The following is a 20689-nucleotide window of genomic DNA, read 5'->3' on the forward strand; positions in this document are numbered from 1 at the left end:
GACTAAATAATTGGTAGTAAAAAAATATATAAAAATAAGATATGGACATCACTCTTTATATAGAATTATACATTAGAATCTACATAAATGTTTATGTCTCTGTATAAATTTATTTATAGATACATATACATATGTAAATACACACACACACACACACACACACACACACACACACACACACACACACACACTTGAATCTACACATCTATCTGTTTATATATTGACCACTCCTAGGGCTTGAACTCAGGTCTTCAAATTTGCCCTACATCTTCATTTGAATCAGACTGGTGTGCTAACATTTACCCATTCATGAAGTGGGCCTTCTAGGCCCGAGGTTCAAATCACAGAACTGCCCAAAACTTAATCCTGGTGGAAGAAGTCAATTGTCCCACTTGTTTTCCTTATCAGTGAAAGTCTGGGTCTAAGGAATGATGTATAATACATAAGCAAATCTGTGTCCTATGCAATAGGATGTAAAAAATGTTATACATGTAATCATACTCTCTAAAATATATAATAAATAAATAAAACACAAAATAAAATGAATAACTACACTAACTGCCATATGCAGTAAACATGTGTATGTAAATATAAATCATGTATTTAAAATGTATACGAATATTATTTTTTGGAGTGGTAGGGCTTGAATTCAGCCCCTGGGATCAGGCCTGAATTTCTTGTCTTCCAGCTCGGTGAGCTTCCCCTTCCCCCACATTGCTGCAGATTGACCAAAACCCTGAGTTCAAATCCCAGGCCTGGCAGAAAAATGGCCTGAATTCCAAGCCAAGGAGCTTCATAATTTTTAAAATATTTTTAATATATGTCTGTATCTGTCTGTCTGTATGTGTGTGTATATTTTTATTTTGTCAAGGACAGGGCTTGAACTCAGGGCATGGCAATTCTGCCTCAGCTTTGATCACTCTACACTGGGTTGCAGCCACTGGACACACAGCCGAACCTAGGTCCCCAAAGGCTGAAAAGAAAGAAAAAAAAACCACCCGGCAAGGTGATCATCCTGGGTCTGAATGACACAGCTGAAAAGTGTTTGTAACCTGGCATTGCTGAAGTCTGATGGTCTTCCAGGGAAGCCATAGGCCAACACGGCAAAATAGGCTCTGTGTTCGAAGCCCAGTCCTGACCCCTACCAATGGAGGGAGATCCTAAGAGTCTCGTTCCTACTCACAGGAATACCGATGGAAATTAATGTCAAGGTTGAATTTGTTGTTCCTGAATGATACTACTATAAATTTAGAGACTGATTTTAGGAGGCTGATGGATTTTAATGAATATTTTTTGACACATTAAGAGAATACTATTAATTATATGGATGCAATAGTTTAAGGACAGTGGTTAATTTAATTAATAATTCATTAAGTATGAAAACAATAATATTAATTACATGGAGGCATAATAAATACCCCAAAATTGGTAGGAATGTAGCCTATATAACTAAATAATGTATCGACATCTTTGGCACTCTATAAATATCTATATCTATTTGTGTACTACCTTCTGCATGTCAGTCTGTTCTTATTTTGTCAACCCTTGGGGCTTAACCTCAGGCGCTGGGAACTGCTTGTCAGCTCCATATGCCACAGGCTGGTGTGCTGACACTCACCCATTCATGAATTGGGCTTTGTGGCTGTGAGTTCAGATGCCAGCACTCACAAAAATTGAATTGTTCAGTAAGAAGCCCATGGTGACACGTTTTCCTTTTCTGTAAAAGTCCTGGGTGTCAGGTATGAAGTTTCATACATAAGCATACCTATATCCTATGTAATAAATGCTGTAAATATTCCATGCATAATAGCAGTCAATAAAATAAATTGCAAATGAATAAAACAAAAAAATAAAATGAATAACTACACTAAGCACAATTTGGAGTCAACATACGGGGCAGGATGTCAGGGACTGGGGACTGCCTGGCAGCTGTTTTGGCTAGAGGCTGCTGTGCTGGCAGTAACCCATTCATGAAATGAGCCTTTTAGGCGGTGAGTTTAGATTCCAGCACTGCCAAAAATGTAATCTTGGAGTGAGAAGCCGAGTGTGACACATGATTTCCTTTTCTGTGAAAGTGCTCTGTGGTAGGTAGGATGTTTAATTTGTGTGCAAATCTATATGCTATGTAATAGGCTGTAATAAAGATAAAAATGTCATAGGTGGAAGAATTGTCACTACAATAAATGATAAACATTGAATTAGTAGTGAAATATTCTAGGATAAAATTAGACTCAATAAGTATAGGAAGTACATTAAGTTTAATTAATATTTTATTAAGCATTAACAGAATAAAAATTACATGGAGACATAATTAAATACCTAATAATTGGTAGTAACAAATGATGCATAATTCAATAATATATAGACATCTGTCTCATTCTATGAAATATTAATTATATGTATGGATATATGTACATATATGATAAACAATACTGATATTGAGTAATTATTAATTGATGCTTTATTAATTGTTAACTGGGACACATCATTAAATGGAGATATAATTTAATACCTAAGAATTGGTACTAATATTATCTATAATTTAATAATATGCAGACATCTCTCTTTTTGTGTCTACAATATTTATATACAGAAATCTCTATCTATTTATACCTTGTTCACTCCTGGGGCTTGGTGGTTCAGTGCTCACCTAGTAATCATGAAGCCCTGTGTTCAATTCCTCAGTGCCACATAAATAGAAAAACAGGAAGTTCTGCTATCTTTCAACCAATTGAGTGCTAGCCTTGAGCACAAATGCTTAGGGAGAGTTTATAAGCTCTTACTCAAGCCCCAGGACTGCCACCAAAAAAGGGTAGGATGTTCTAACTGCAATTATAGAAGGACATAACTTCAAATACCTCATTACAGAGCAAGCTAGGTGTGTGATGCTTACAGCTGCCACCTAACCTGACTTAGGCACATGTAAACCACTGCAACCCAGCTCCATGGGTTACACATGTCATCCTGGCTTATGCCTGTCATCTTAGCTGCTCGGGGTGTTTAAACCCCAGTCCTGGCAGGATGTCTATGAGACTCTTCAAAATATGATGGCTCCAAGTCATAGAGCTCTAGCCTTGAGCAAATATCATTAGAACAGTATCCCCATGCTTTCAGTTCAAGCCCCATGTCTACCTCCCCCAAGTAAAAAACCACCCCATTAAACCATTAGATATGAACTTGTATGGTTTGTGAAATTTTCCTTAAAGAACGGTGATATTGATGAAATTACCCTAATTTTAATGACAGCTTGTGGAACAGAGCTATGTGCTGAGTCTTCACAGGGTGCAGTGTGCTGAGTCCTGCATTGGGTGCTAAGTCTTTCACAAGATGCTGTGTGCTGAGTCCTGCAAAGAGTGACATGTACTGTGTCCTTCACAGGGTGCATTCTTACATCGTGCCCTTGTAAGGGATCCACAACTGAGATGATTATGCAGACAAGAATATTGAGGCTCAGATATGCTCCCATGGCAAGTACAAAATTATGTATTACTGAAGACTAGTGAGTTGTCTTCTGCGGACAAATGTTTTCTTTTTTTCTGTCATGAACCTTGAACTCGGGTTCTAGGTGCTGACCCTTACCTCTAGGGCTCATGGCTAGCACTTCACCACTTGGAACCATGGACCCCCTTGCAGCAGAAGCCAAGCCCAAGGGGTCAGTAGCTGGTCTGTCATCCCGCCTTCTCAGGAACCTGAAATCTGAAGATCTGGGTTCCAAAGTATCCCAGACACAAAAGGTCCCATGAGACTATTATCTACAATTCACCACTAAGAACTTGAAGTGGAAGCAGGGTGCTTTCCTCATGCTGGTAATCCTAGCTACTCAGGCGAATGAGATCTGAGGATCTAGGTTCAAATCAAGCCTGGGCAGGAAAGTCTTTGAGACACTTAGCTCCAATGAACCACCAGAAAACCTGAAGTGGTAGAACACAAGACTTGAGCTGAAGACCTCAAGAAAAGCACCCAGGCCCAGACTTCAACTCCTACAACTGACAACAACAACAACAAAAGACAGAACACACTAACAACCTGAGGTAGAGGCCTGGGAAAGTGCATTAGGGATAGAGTGTTTTGCATCTATGAAACCATAGGCTTGATTTCTCAGGACCATATCATTAGGAAAAACCCTGAAGTGGCTCTGTGGCTCCAGTGGGAGAAGGCTATCCTACAAGAGAAACTAGGTACAGTGCTCAGGTCCTGAGTTCAAGCTCCAGGACTCATGTATGTGTGTGCGTGCACACCCCCCCACACCCCCCACCCCCCCCACACACAAACACACACACTCACAGACCAGAAGAGATGTTGTTACACAAAATGGTAAAACACTGGGCTTCTGCACTGTGCTCCTGCTCAGCACAAAGGCCTTGTGATCAAAACCTAGCCACCCAGGGCCCAACAAGGAGAGGTCAAAGGTTTCAAAACCTGATGAGCTTCACCAGCCCTAGATGACAGGAAGCTTTGTGATATCCAAGATGTATTTGGATTTCCCAAACCTAGGAGAGGCATCATAGGCCCATCATTGCTCCAATGAAACATTTCATTAGATTCAGTGCCCTAGTTGTCTGCCAGAAGTACTCCTGAATTATATTGAGCACTTTATCTGAACACAAAAACATAGTCTCACAAAAGCAGGATAAGTGCACATAACTTTATCTTCCATGGAAAGTGGCACAAATGAAAACTTGTTGTTAAAACAGAGCACTGGGGAGAGAGATAGCTTGGGTACAAAGAGACCCTTTTCTCCTGACCTTCAGAGCACGCCCACATTCATCCTCACTAACTGGCTCAGGTGGAATTGTTTGTTACCAAGCTGTACAGGAGTGAGGTCTTTTGTCTGCCTGTCCACACAATGTGAGAAACTTCTTCCAGCAGGCCTGGGATGCAGAGAAGCCCTCAGGTTACACTGGGAACAGTGATGAGTTCCCTGGAACATGCACTGTCTTGAAAGAAGTCTCTGTGTTATGAAATTATTGTATTGAATACAAATTTCCTAACTTGGTGCCATTCATCATAGCAATTCTATAGCTTCACCTATAGGAATACATCCATACATAGACAATGACATGGAAGTACAGACTCTTTTTGAGGGGGCAGGTCCTGAGGTTGAACTATGAGCCTAGGCATTGTCCCTGAGCTCCTTTTGCTCAAGGGTAGTACATGAAGCTTGAGTCATAGCCTCAATTCTGGTTTTTTTGTGATCTCTTAGAAGTAACAGTGTCATAGACTTTCCTACACTGGCTGGATTCAAGCTAAGATTCTCTCCATCTCAGCATCCTAAGGAGGTGGGATTACAATCAGCAGCTACTGACATCATCTTTCCTTTCTTATTCATTTTTTAATCTGGACAATCTGACTTCTTAGCAGGGTCATTCCAATGGTTTGAATTTATAAGTAAACTACCCAATGTTTATTATAGTTGCTTTCTCTCCTCATCTTCTTCTCTGGTCACAGGTTTGAGGCCAAACGTGAGAAATGAGTGTCATAGTATTTTGGAGCAAATATCCACAGGATATGCCAATTCTGTCACTTAGCATTGAGCTAGAATTTACTGTCTCAGGATGAGAGGACCGAAACCTGGAGTGATCCTCATACTGTCTGCATTGCTCCTTTTGCCTATAAAATGATCTAATCATTATGAGTGTTTTGTGTCTCCAACTTTAAGTATCTAGAACACACTAGAAGCATCTTCCTGTTTCTGTTTTTCTGTAGTACCTCTCGAGATTTAGACTAAGGATTTGTGTGAAGCGGCTCCTCTGCGAATCCCTGAGAAAAGCCACTTGAAGCCTCTTCAGGAGATCGCCATTCAAAGCCAGCTGAGCAGGAAACTCGGTGAGACTCTTATCTACAATAAACCACCAGTGAACCAGAAGTGGAGCAGTGGCCCAGAGGGTAGAGCTCCAGCTTTGAGAGAGAAAGCTGAGCGGGACGTACAAGCCAGACCATGCAGGAAAGCCTGGGGGTTGATTATGTCCAATTAACGACCAGATATCTCTTCAATTACATTCTGTTGGCATGTTGCATGGGCCTAGGTGAGAAGTCTTGCCCTTGTTATCTGATGATACAGGTAACTGGGACCTGAGATCCTAGGACCCATGGGTCCTACAGAAGAGATGTATTTTTTAGACATCATATCAGCAAAATTTGGGCATAATCACTGGAATGCTTCAGAAATATGGAGAAAAACAGTTTGGGACCAGCGAGTTAAAACAATATACAGAGCAGCAGAATAAAATCCCATATAGATTAGAGGAAAACAACACTCATTTTTTGCTATGTGATTTCAGAAGGCCATGTACACTTAGAAGGTATCACAAGTTTGTACCTAAAATATTGCATTGATACATTTTATATTCTGATATATATTCTAAACCTAATTATTTATATTCTAATTGTATTGATTAGAATAAATATCCATTTATTTGTCAAATTATCAATTAATTCTAGTAACTTTCATAGTGTGAAATATAAAATCATCACATATAAATGTAAAATATATAACTATATATAATATAATGGAAAGGCTCATGTTTTGCATTGTTCTGTTGTGGTTAGGGTATCAAAGGCAACTCTGTTTTAAAGTATTATTCCATTATCTCTACCTCAGTGTTTAGTAGAGTTAAACCTAAAGCTTTACCATTTGTAGATTTACAGTCTGGACGCAAGAGGAAACACTGTGGTTAAAACATTAGCAATTTAGGGAGGTTGAGCTTTTCTTCATGTGTCTATTGGCCATTCTTCTTTGTTCTTCAGAGAAGTTTCTCTTTAAGTCTTTAGCCCACTTATTTATTGGGCAGTTGTTTCTTTGAGTATTTGTTGTTGGGGATTTAATTTTTTGAGTTCCAAGTATATTTTAGATATGATACCCCAGTCCGTTGTATGGCTAGTGATGATCTTCTCACAATCCGTGGGCTTTCTATTGATCTTGCTAGCTATGTCCTTTGCCATGCGGAAGCTCTGCAACTTCATGCAATCCCATTTGTCAAACCTTTCTTTGATTTGTTGTGTTTCCGGGTCTCTATTCAGAAAATTTCGACCTGAGCCAAGGAGACCTAGGGTTTCTCCTATTCTATCCTGTAATGTTTTCAGAGTGTCTGCTTTGACTCCGAAGTCTTTGATCCATTTGGAGTTGATTCTGGTGTAGGGTGATAATGCAAATCAAGACAACATTGAGATACTACCTCACCCCAGTTAGAATGGCAAAAATGGAGAACTGTAATAACAACAGATGCTGGAGGGGATGTGGACAGAAGGGAATCTTACTGCATTGTTGGTGGGAGTGTAAACTTGTTCAACCACTTTGGAAAGCAGTACGGAGGTTCTCAAAAAACTTCACACACAGCTCCCCTATGACCCAGCAATCTCACTTTTGGGCATTTACCCAAATGTTTACAAACAAGACCACACTATAGCTATCAGCACACCTATTTTCATTGCAGAATTATTTACCATAGCTAAGATCTGGAACCAATCCAGATGCCCCTCAGTAGATGAATGGATCAAGAATATGTGGTATATATACACAATGGAATTCTATGCCTCCATCAGAAATAATGGCATTGCCCCATTTGTTAGGAAATGGAAAGACTTGGAAAAAATTATATTAAGTGAAGTAAGCCAGGCCCAAAGAAACCTAGGTCCCATGGTTTCTCTTATTTGCAATATCTAGTATATGTATGAGTCAAGCAGAAAAGGTCAGATAATGTGATGTTAGGAAAATGAATCCAAGATATGTATTTAAATGGTTTTTTTCTTTCATGCATTTGTTTCTAATGCACTTATAAGATTATCTTTTTGTTGCTTTGTATGTCCCTCCCCCACATTATAACCCCTGCTTTCACTATATTTGATGTCGGTATAATTTGTGAAGTAGAAGGGGAAAAACAAGTCATTTAAGGATACTGGTGGACCCGTGCAACAATGAGAAGTACAAGTTGTCATGTCCAAAATGAACTTTACAACTTTGGTGGGGGGGGAGGATTGGTTGGGGGTCGAGGGGAGGCTGGGAAGGGATGTGAAGGGTAAACAAAGAAGGAGGTTGCAATGCTTGATAAGAAATGTACTCATTATCTTGCCCATGTAATGTAACCCCTCTGTACATTTTGTTCACAATAAAAATAATAATAGAAATAAAAATAATAAAAAACATTACCAATTTAAGGCCTAATAATCAAGAGAAATATATGGACTTCTCTTGCAACTATGAAAATATTTGGTGTTAAAATGGCAGTAGTGTAAGTTCCTGCCTGTTTGGAAGGTAGACAGGCCAAGACATTAGGTAATCATGAATATGAACATTTTTTCACTTTCTTGGCTTTAGCTACTTTTGAAATGGTAGGTATCATAAACAATCATATTTTGATAAAATGCCTTCTAGTATGAACAGTTCTGGTTGAACTGTTCATCTCTCTATGATCACTTGTAACTAAGATTAGTTTTGTTCCACTAATACAATCTATGCTGTCAGAGTAAGATATTCTGGTTGGTCTGTTCCTACGTGGAAAAGGGTAAAGGGTCAGGTAGACATTTGTGCCAGTAAGACCTCATTTGGGAAAATCTCAGCTGCATATGTTTAGAAGTAGCTCTTAAACAAGGCTTACTTTGAATCCATTGGCTCCACAGAGCTAATACAGTTGGATAAATAAGTACTTGAAAAAGCCGTCTCATTTGGACTTAGCTATTAATACTTGAAAGTATGATCAAATTCTAAATGAAAAGGACTTAAAATAGTCATTGACAAAAAAATTGCAAATGTGAGCAATCAACTGAACAACATTTTTTTTCAACTATTCACAGAATTTTAGGGAAATAAGATTAATAGCATTTTTAGGAACAATAAAGTTTCCTTGTTACAAATAGGCACTTAAGCATATAAGCCTTTTTAAATATTTCATCATTAACTACTAAAATTTGCAGGATACTACATTCTTCAGCAGCTTGTATACCAAAATTACAACAATACAGAGATTAACATGGCACTTGTACAAGGATGATATGAAAATTTGTGAAGTATTCAAAATTTTTCATTCTTCAGATGCAAGAAATGAAAAACAGCTATTAAAAAGTTGATTACAAAATTATAAGTGAAACAATACACCTAATTCATATAATTAAAAGTTACTTTGATATCAGTGTATTAAATTTTCACCTTAGAAAGGCCTTTACATAGCATAACCTTTACACAACTTTTGAAATTAGACAACATTGTAGTTTTATCCCAAAGAAATATAATACTAAAAGGACCTAGGGAAAAAGAAAGGAATCAAACTGTTTCTGTATGGAATGCAATCTGAAAGGACACATTAATGATCCTATATGTTATAAAACAATGTAGAATTCAATGTATTATATCTAGGAGAGAATAAAAGAGATTATGGACACTATACAAACATAGAATATAGAATATTTTAAAATATACTTTTTCAGAAAAACAATGGAAATATCTTTAGTTTCTATACTACTCATTTCAACAGATAAGTTAAAATTATTTCCGATCAACAAAATCACAAACTCTGCATAAATCATTATAGTTGTATACAAAAACTCTTGAATACATTTTGACAACAAAAGCAGACAATTCACTTTGAAGAACTCCATAGAATCCGTGAATTGTTACTATAAGATATTGTTGTTATTTGGATTGTGAAAATATATTGTATTGACAAAAAGGAATTAATGACATTTTTGAAATTTAAGAAAATTAACCGAATCATTAGGATTTAGGAGAACAATTTGTACAGCCTTCCACAACTTCAAAGAGGTAGTGATACATACTTATCCTTTTGGTAATATCAAATGCAGTTTCTTCCAAGTGGTTCTTCAGACCTGGTTTGACATATTGGTTCAACAGTTCCAGTGTATTTTTGCTATCTCAATTACCAGCAGCAAGATGCAAGGGGGTCAAGAAGCCTTTAGTTTGGGCATTGGTATCTGCATCATGAAGAAGAAAGAAGCCACTATGGTATTATTACACGTACATGCACTTTGCAGGGGTGTCCAGCCATCTACAGTTATTGCATGTGCCCCTTGAGCCACCAACTCACGGACAATGTCTAAGTGTCCACTGTAGGCTTCCCGATGAAGAGGGGTATACTCATCGTCATCCCTAGTATTCACATGAGTAGCCTTTTTGGAAAGTATTCTCTGCAATGTAGTAAGCTGGTTATTTTCAGCAGCCCAAAGAAGAAATTTGCTTGGATCCTTCTCCATTTTTTTTCTTGCAATTTTTACCATTCCTCATATTTTCATCTTGTTCCTCATCTTCATCAGAATTGCCTAACCAGATACATTGAGTACCAGTGGAAATGAGGTGTCCATGTATTTCCCTAATAGTTAATGTTGGTTGACCTGGTCAGAAATATCTGGTGAATTCTCTGCGTATGTTTTTTCACCATGATTTATTTTCTTTTTCCATTTTTACTATTCGAAATTATTCTAACTGGAGATTAGGGAATAAATGGAGAGCAGAGGAAAGATGTTCCTCCATATTCAAAGTACAGACTGAAAATGAGGACCAGTGGTGTCTTCATGTGCAACTTATTCTAGGAATGAGAAAATGTGAAATAATGCCCCCTATATAAATGATTTGGGAAATGGCAGTGCAGAAAGTGAAATGATGCAACCCAAAATATAAAACAATATAAATTAGGATAATTATGGAGCAATCATATTATCTATGAGAGCCATGAAAGACAGAGATAAGCTATCCACAAAATCCATGCCTCTGATCAATTTATAGAACAAGCAGAATTTTTTTTAAAAAAGATGGAAATAGAATTTATGTATTTACTTGAAATTAGTAAATACCTTTTTAATAGCCTACATTAGAATCTAAATCCTTGATAGCACTAGTAACAGATCTGACTGAAATCAGTTGAATCACACTTTTCCTGTACAATGAAGGAATAGGTACAGGCTAGGAAAGCAGCTAGAAAAGGCAGGCTGATTGTATCTGTGAGAAAACTTTGTGGAAACTGGTATTGAGGATTACTTACTGGTGACCCACTTGCACTGGAAGCATGATTCTGACCTCTTGCTTGCTGATTCTGAACTATTGCTTTGATCATTATATTCTCCAAAAAGAAAAAGAATTGATAACAAAGGACTACTAATACATTTTGACTTTTCATTAAGCATATTCCATCATCAAAATCACACGAAGACAATAGACAGGCCTATTTTTTTTAGATGAAAACAAGTGTCTTTAAAAAAACAAGGAATTTAAGTAGTCTTCCAAAGGACTTCCATTTTACTTACTGCATTATACATTTTTCCTAATGTTGAGTAACAATAAATAATGGATCTACTAGAAAGCTCTTAAAGCTCATCTGTTCAATAGTGAGTTCTCTTACACTATATTATGGAATTTTTTTGTATGGTCTTAGGAAGAAATTTACATTACTAACTTGAATTTGTGACAGGACAATATCATGAATGTACATCTTTCTTCTATACTCTCAGTTTTACATAATTATCTAAATATGTGCATTAAATAAGTATAGAGGAAAAAGTAGAAGCCACACTGGTGGATCATGGCTTTAATCCTAGCTAATCAGAAAGAAGAAATCTGAGAATTGTAGTTTGCAACCAGACTAAGAAAAAAAAGTCCATTAGATTTTGATTTGAAAGTAACCAGCTAAAGCTAGAAATGGAGCTATGGTACAAGCAGTGAAATGCTAGCCTTGAGAAAACTAAAACAAAAAATTAACAAATTCTGGGACAGAGCCAGGCCCTGACTTCAAGCTCTAGTATTAGCATCAAACTAATTAATTAATTAATTAATTTAAAATAAATTAAGTGGTCACATGTGGAGAAAATGCTCAGGGATATCACCCAGGCTCTTATTTCAAAAACTACAATCTACCAAAAAAATCTATTTAAATAATACCTGTGTAAATAGAGTATTTTCATCACCCAAATGCACATCCATGCTCAGTTACTTTTGCAAGGTAACTCTGTTATGTCTGGAGTACCACATAACATTATCACTTAAGTAGAAAGCATTGCAACATGGGTTCACTCTATCTCTCTAATGGATTTTTCTCCACACAAATACTCAAATCTTACAATTATTCCAATTCTTTGAAGTCATAGCTTTTTTCTTTAACATCCATAATATTAAAGTTTGAATTTAGTGTCTTGTGTCTCCTAAATGGGTGTTCTTACCAGTTTGTCATGCCCCCAGCCCTAAATTATCCAGATTAATTTTCAGATAGAATCTGGCTTCCTACTTATGTATGATCATGGGCCCAGTCCACTTGATGTTATTCTTCCTGGAATTTAGAATAACAGGTGTCTGGCATTGTGTACAGAGCTTTATGTCCAGTCTGGGCTTTAACCACTATCCTCACAACAGTAGACTCCCATATAGTCAGGTTTTTCATAAGCTTATCATAGCTAATTTTTTTAAATAAATCTTTGCATTTCCTGCAGGTTCTTGAGTACTGAATTAATTTGTGTTTTCTTTGGGTTCGTTTGTTTCATTTGAATATATGTATTCAGTGGTTCCTCATTTTTCCTTTGGTTTCTTTCACTCAAGTTCTTACCTAAAGTGCTGAGAAACCAATTCTTCTTTCTCAAGATAGTCAAGCTGAACTTTATTTATTCCAAAGCAATTTCAGTAATATTTAAACATCTTCATATCTAGGAATGGTATACAAATGCTAATCACTGAGAAGGGTCTTTTTATTTTCACAGCAGTCTTTGGCATTCACAGACTCATCATGAATTATACAAATATAATAAAACTCAGATGCTTGCCAGGAGGAGAAAAACCTATTACTAATTGTTTGACAGAGGCTTCCCTTCTCATGAATGAAATACGCTGCTTGATGCAAGATTTCACAGAATCATATTGCTAGGGAGAACCTAAAAAATCAGCTAACACTACAGAGTTGAGGGAGATTACTTGACTTCCTGAATAATTTACTTTTATGTCAAATAAAAGCAGGCTTCCAAAAAGAGAGTAGGCTTTAGAGAAACATGATGAGTTGTATGTAAGTAGGTGCTTAGCTGACTTTGTTAATTGGTGGACTAATACAGGGAAATAAAGTACAGCAAAGTAAAAAAATAAAGAACTCTGCATTGAAATAATCATTTCTGTGTGTGTGTGCATGCACACATGTGTGTGTACACACACGCATGTGCATTACTCATGCATGCATTATTCATTGCTGAGGCTTGATAGTGTCTAGACACTATCCCAAAGCTTCTGTGGTCAAGGAGAGTGGTCTACCACTTAAGCCACTACTCCACTTATGGTTTTTTGGAGATAATCACATGTATTGTCATGATTGGACTGGCTTTGAACAGTGGTTTTCAGATCTCAGCCTCCCGAGTAGCTAGCTAAGCTGATTCAGTCTCTGAGTAGCTTGTTAAAATGCTGCCTGTACTCTATGCTTCACTGCTGTTTTATACTTTTCCTGAGGTAATCACAAGTCTAAGTCATGTATGTCTAATTGTTTAAAAATATTTACTGCTTGGCACCAGGGCTCCCAACTGTACTCTTAACTACTTAGGAGGCTTGAGAACAGAACCCAGGCCACATTTTAGTGGACTTCCATAATCTATAGCTGGGTGCATTGGATCATTTCCACCATCTTGCACTATCTAGAGACTAAAATTGGAAGGACTGCAGGATCAAGGCCAGCCATGGTAGATAGTGCAACTCTGATGCCTTTGATGATGGGAAGGCTAAAAGGACAGATCAGGTGCATGTTCTTGTGGAAAGGGAACCCCTACCCTAAAATTAACAACTGATATGATGCCAGCCTAGCAAGAACAATACACGAAGTTGAAATCCCCACCAAAATAAGTATATACCTTAACATCCAAAAACATAGTAGAATCTGTTCTTTGCTCTGATATAATCTTTATCTGATTATCATATGATGTGACAGAATAGTTTCTTCGTTAAACTTATGATATATTTAAAAGGACCTAGAAAATTCTTCCTCACTTCTTAAGTGCAAATGAATGGCAAATTGCCTCATTTCTTACATATTTGACTACCACTAAAAATTCGTCTAATGATTATTATAGTAATACATTCTGATTTATTACTTAACTGTGTGACAGTTTTTAAACTTTTTGCTTCTCTGTTGAAGTATAAGTATTTAAATTGTATCATCAAAATATATTCCTTGTGTACTTGGGGCAGTTCTTTACTAAGTTTTTAACCAATGGCTTCTAAGAATTTTTTTTTATTGTTAAAATATTGTACAGAGGAGTTACAATTACATGGGCAAGACAATGAGTACATTACTTATCAAGCATTGTTGCCTCCTCCTTTGTTTCCACTTCCCATCCGTTCCCATCCCCTCCTCTTCCCCCCCCCACCCAATCCTCCGCCCCTCCACAGCCAAAGTTGTAAAGTTTGTTTTTCGACATAACCTCTTGTACATCTCATTGTTGCAATGGGCCCACCTGTATCCCTATTTAAATTATTTGTTTTTTCCCTTCCCCTCCAAAAATTATACCAACAGCAAATACAGTGAAAGCAGGGGTTATACCGTGGGGGAGGGACATATAAAACAACAAAGAAATAATGTTATAGATATGTTGGAAATAATCGCATGAAAGAAAAAAATTTTGAATACTTATCTTGGGGTTCATTTCACCTAACATCAACTTATCTGACCTTTTCTACTTGACTCAGACAAATACTAGTTATTGCAGATAAGGGAAACCATGGAACCTATGTTTCTTTTGGCCTGGATTACTTAACTCAATATAATTTTTTCAAGTGTTTCCATTTCCTAAAAAATGGGGGCAATGTCATTTTTTCTGATGGAGGCAGAGCATTCTATCTAAGAATTCTTAATTGGTATATTCTTTGGTTTATTTTTAATTTCAATTTAATTTTATTGTCAAGGTAATTTACTTAGGGGTTACATTTTCATAAGTAAGATAATGAGTACATTCCTTATGGAAGGAACATTGTTATCCCCTCCATCGATTTTTTTGTACACTCATACAACTACTGATGCTTTTGCAATTGCTATTGAACAATGGGCACTTTTTCTTTCTTTGTTCATGCATTTTTATTATAAAATTGATATACAGAAGGTTTACATTTACTTGTCACCTAAAGAGCACACTTCATTTTATTTTCTAAATTTCAAATTTTGAACTTAATTATTTATTTTCTTTTGTTTCATTAGGGTAATTCTTTTTTCAGAGCTGTAGGATTAGTTAATTTAATTGCATGATTTTCACACATGTAAATTAATCAGACACATATATTTTGCTTTTAAAATATTTAACATGTGAATATATGAAATTATTTTCTTAATTTAATATGGTTGGTGAATTTAAATAAATTTATTTTCTTATAGTTCTAAACATATTTTTCCAGGTAACAAATACTAACTGTATTTTCAAGAAACACATACTTTATTAAAAAAGGCTTCACTACCTGGTCACTTTTTGAAAATTTACTTTCTTGTACTTGAATTTAAAAAAGTTTGAGCTGGGCATGGTGATTTGTGGCTTCATTTTCTAGCTATAGGATGAATTGCAAATAGGTTTGTAATTCAGGAGAGCCTGGGAAACTATGAGACCTTATTCTAAAAATATCCATAGTGAAATGATTAGAGATATAGCCATCAATAGCAAGATATGGAGCATGCACCTGGATATCATATTCTAAATCTTGAGTTAAAACACCAGTAACCTCAATCTTTTGTCAAAATAAAATGATACATGTTTCAAAATGTTTATTATTTAAAACATGTTTGCAAAGGTTCTCATGTGTTCTATTTCTTAATTTTCAATTTACTTAATCTATAAGAATCCAAGTGTATTGTCTTTTATTTCTCCTAAACTTTTATATAGTATGAGCAATATTATTATTTCATATATTAACTTTCTTTTACTATTTGTGATAAATTCCTCGGTTTAATATAATAATATCAATATTCTAAATGTGTGTACGTGGTGTGTGTGTGTGTGTGTGTGTGTGTGTGTGTGTGTGTGTGTGGTTGTGTGTATGTGTGTGTGTGCTTTGTGTGTACTTTGTAATGTTGGGGGGTCAGATCAATGGTTTCACAAATGCTAGGCCAAGGTTTTTGCACTGCACTATACTGTCTAGTTGTAATGTAGTGTTTTAAATTATGACTTTTAAATTTTCATTACTAGTGATTTTTCAAAATTATATATGATAAAATGTGATCCATATACTATCCACGTTAGCAAATTTTATTGTTATTTAGAATATTTCTACTGCCTTTCCACTTTCAAACCCTTGTGTTTGTTATTGATAAATGTTTTACTTTGCTTCTTTTCTCTCTTCATTTTTCCATTAGACTTTACTTATTCTTTCTCTTATTTCTTTGGAAAATAATTATCATATTCCTATTACAATTTCCTTACACTGTAAGAGGTCTATACAATGCTTTATTTTCTATTTTATTTTTCCAATCTTCTCTGACTCTCAGCTCACACTATTAGGTGGATTAAAAAGAAAAGTGTTTCAGGACAGTTGATTATTTTCCTGCTTCTCTTCTTTGTAGTCTTTCTGTCTTTTGAAACAAAATACTAATGGCATACAGCTCCTATATGGTCCATCATTCTGTCCCCTCTCACTCTCCTCTGTAGTACAGCTCTCAAGTCGTTATCATTCAGGTATATTATGCTGTAGTGTTATCTAAATTTTAACTCATTCCTAAATTAATTTTAGTGGCTTCAAGCATTCTCTAAAGACATTTTTCTATATATAATCTCTGGGGCCTTGTGTTTTCACAAGGTGCAAAATATGAGTGACTATCAAACATCTAGATAACTGTGTTATTGGATATTGGTCCACCTGCTCAATAAACTCACATGTAAGTTCAAGGAATACAGATCATTCAGAACAATCTTGTAAAATGGTGTTGCTTGAAACCTCATACTAGATTTGAATCTTATTACCATGTTTAGTAGTGAGGACAAAATAGCTCTACTGTACGAACAGACAACCAGAAGAATGTAACAGATTTATTAACAATAAATTCTTAGTTTTATGGTCAAAAGATTTTTAAAAGGATGCCATGAACTTTATCAAATAAAAATAGAATTTAAAATAGGTGTATTGGCACTATTGCTTCTCTAGATTTAAACAATGATCTTGGACTACTACCTTAAACCTTATACAAAAATTTAAAATAAAAAATGATTATCAAACTAAATGTGAGATATAAAAACTAATAATATGTAAATGTAAAAATTCATGACATTGGATCAGTAAAGTTTTCTAAACATTTGAAATGGAAAACATTAGTGGCTAAAGAAAAGCAAGAATAAATGGGTTAATATCAACTAATGACCTTTCATAATTCTATGAAAAAAGTGAAGACATATCCAACAGATAGAGGGCACATATTTGTTAATGCTACAATGTTAATTCGACATTGATCCTGAGTCTTAACTACTTTTATATCTTCTAATTACATATGAATTTTTTCCTGAACAGGTTATTTCTTTAAAGAACATATGTAAATTAATGGTCAATAAGAAGAGCAAATGAATTAAACTCCTCTTTAGTATCTAAGAAAAAATAAAAATAAAACTCATTTCTATGACCATAATATAAAAAGATGACAGAAAATATAGTAATGCATTTGCGGAGAAATTGATATACTCTAGATAGCAGAATGATTTGTATAATACTGCAATCAATTTTGCAAGCAAGTTTTCAAGTCTTCTAAAGGTCAAAGAGAATTGTATATGATCCAGCCATTACACTTCTACGTATTAGTAAAGAAAAGTAAAAAACTTATTTGGACAGGGAATGCAGTTCATTGACAGTGCACTTGAATAGTATGTGTGAGAATCTGGAAATAATCCCAAAACAAATTTTGAAAAGACACACTATAAAGGATATATGGAGGACAAATTCCTGTAACTTAATTTTGTATCTATTTTAATGTCTATTCTAAAATTTACAGCATTTCTTTTTTTATTTTATTTTATTTTATTTTTATTATTGTGAATATACTGTGCAGAGGGGTTACAATTACATGGGCAAGATAATGAGTACATTTCCTATCAAGCATTGTAGCCTCTTACTTTTTTTACCCTTCACATCCCTTCCCAGCCTCCCCCCACACCCCACCCAATCCTTCCCCCCCACCAAAGTTGTAAAGTTCGTTTTCGACTTGACAACTTGTACTTCTTATTGCTGCAACGGGTTCACCTGTATCCTTATCTAAACGACTCGTTTTTCCCCTTCCCCTCCACAAATTATACCGACATCAAATACAGTGAAAGCAGGGGTTATACTGTGGGGGAGGGACATACAAAGCAACAAAGCAACAATCCTATAAATACGTTACAAACAAATGCATGAAGAAAACATTTAATACATATCTTATGGTTCAATAATATTTACAGTATTTCTATTTGAAGAAATGCAAGTTTGTGAAAATTAGTCTTGGAAAACCTCTGATTGTACCATTCACTTCCAAAGCACTAAAATGTATACAATAAAAGGAGATAAATATATTACATGTGAATTTCATGTCCGCAAAAAAATATATATATATATATAGTTAAAAATAATTCACACAAATTGCAGAATACCTAAAAAGATGTTTTTGTTGTTGGCTAAAAATTCTTTGTAAACTACAGTTTTTAAAACAAAGATGTGATTCTGTTTATTTTGGTAATTTTTTGAGTTTATACAGAGATAACTCAATCAAAAAGTGGATCTGATAACTGGAATATCTAGGAATTATGCATCACTTATAAGTAATTGATAACATTTTCTGGAAGAAACTTTTAGCAAATGACAGAAGACCTAAATCTATGCATGTACATTTTACGAAAGCCATGTTACTTGCTCAATCCAATTGCTTTCCTCTTCTTTGCTAGAAAAAAAATATTCTCAAGATAAGAGCCAATAGCAGTGAAAAGAAACAAAATACACAATCATCTTGATTTATTTGTGAAAATAACAAATGAAATAAAACAATTCCACTTAAGGGACTCCAATATTAGTATCTATGAAGATGTTCCTGAATGCCAAGATCCATTGAATTTTTGGAATTTTAATTTCTACTAACATATGAAAACTCGAACAAGAAAACAAATGTAGTCTTAGAGCAAAACAGCTTTGGAATAATTTTCTTAATTGTTTTGAAATTACAAAAGAATTGATACCATTAAAATGATCCTTTCTTATGGAAATATTTAAAAATGTTTATCTCTTATTATAATTCAAATAACAAACAAGAGAAATTTTTATAATATTGCAAATATCATTTTATTACTATCATAAAATAGAATAAATGACAAGAACCAATCTATTATCATTATTATTAATTCCTAAAAATTACCTAAATATCTTAAGCAATCTAAATAGTCATGTCTTTAACATAGCGGTAAATATTCTATACTTTTTTTTTAATAGAAGATTTTTTTATTGTGAAAATACTGTACAGAATGGTTACAATTAAATAGGGATACAGGTGGACCCATTGCAACAACGAGATGTACAAGTCGTTATGTCGAAAATGAACTTTATTCTATAATTGTTACTTAACATTTTCCAGGGGCATATATTCATGTTTCTTTTTTTTATTGTGAAAATACCGTACAAAGGGGTTAAAATTACACGGGCAAGGTAATGAGTACATTTCTTATCAAGCACTGTTGCCTCCTCCTTTGTTTCCCCTTCCCATCCCTTTCCATACAACCCCCCGTCCCCCACCCAGTCCTCCCCCCGATGTAGGCTAAAGAAGCATTCTAAGAAATGTTCACAGGAGTTAAAAGATGTTTTTATGAAATTAATGTGATAGTGATATATGTTGTTGTTCTTGTTCTTTTTGTTCTCATTGTTGTTTGCAAGGCTTGGGCATTGTCCCTAAGCCTTTTTATGCTCAAAGGCATCACTCTACAACTTGAAGCACAGAGCTAATTCCTGTTTTTAGTGGTCAATTGGAGATAAGAATCTAACAAGTACTTTTTTGACTGGGATAGTTTTGAACACAATTCTAAGATCTCATTACCCAGAATAGCTCAAATTATAGGCGTGAGTCAATGGCACTTGGTTTGATGTATTTTTTAAATTTTAATTATGTTTTTAAGATTTTTGTTTCACTATAACGTACATCGTTCTACACATAAATTTAGGTATATGTATATATTTCTGGTGAAAAATAATCTCTAAAAATGTATGTCTTTCTACATACAATATATATGTATATATGTGTGTGTGTGTATATATATATATATATATATATATTTATTTCTGAAGACAGACTCCCTCTAAAATTTTATGCTAATATTTTTTAACCTTTTTCATTCAAAGATATACACTCTATTTTTCCGAAAGTTTCCTAGAATAAAATAACTAATATTTCAATAGAATGCAGAGTTTATTACGTTCAGAGGAAGTTCAGATATGCACATGATATTATAGTAAAATTTGCAGTATATTACTTGAAATAATTCTATTCAAACTCATAAATACTTGTGTGTGGTGGTGGGGAGAGAGGAAGTTAATTCATACTGGTTAAGAATTTGAAATACTTCAAAAATCTATTCCATAATTTGTTATAAGCACATAGTCAAGCTACCTGATATGCTTTAGTTTTTTTGTTTATTTGTTCAAAATTTTAATATGGATGCATGCACAATGGTAACATTAAAATTATTAATCAAAAAACAAATAATCGCAAAATCATAGATACATATCAGACTTTCAATAGTTAGCACT

At 34.9% G+C, this 20689-nt stretch overlaps 1 pseudogene; it reads left to right on the top strand.

Annotated features, from left to right (window-relative positions):
* The first annotated feature begins 8918 nt into the window (after positions 1-8918).
* On the top strand, positions 8919-9018 carry LOC122116444 (annotated as a pseudogene).
* The last annotated feature ends 11671 nt before the right edge of the window (positions 9019-20689 follow it).

Source organism: Dipodomys spectabilis, unplaced genomic scaffold (genome assembly GCF_019054845.1).
Source record: "Dipodomys spectabilis isolate Male_0828 unplaced genomic scaffold, ASM1905484v1 ptg000134l, whole genome shotgun sequence".
In the NCBI taxonomy this organism is placed as follows: domain Eukaryota; kingdom Metazoa; phylum Chordata; class Mammalia; order Rodentia; family Heteromyidae; genus Dipodomys; species Dipodomys spectabilis.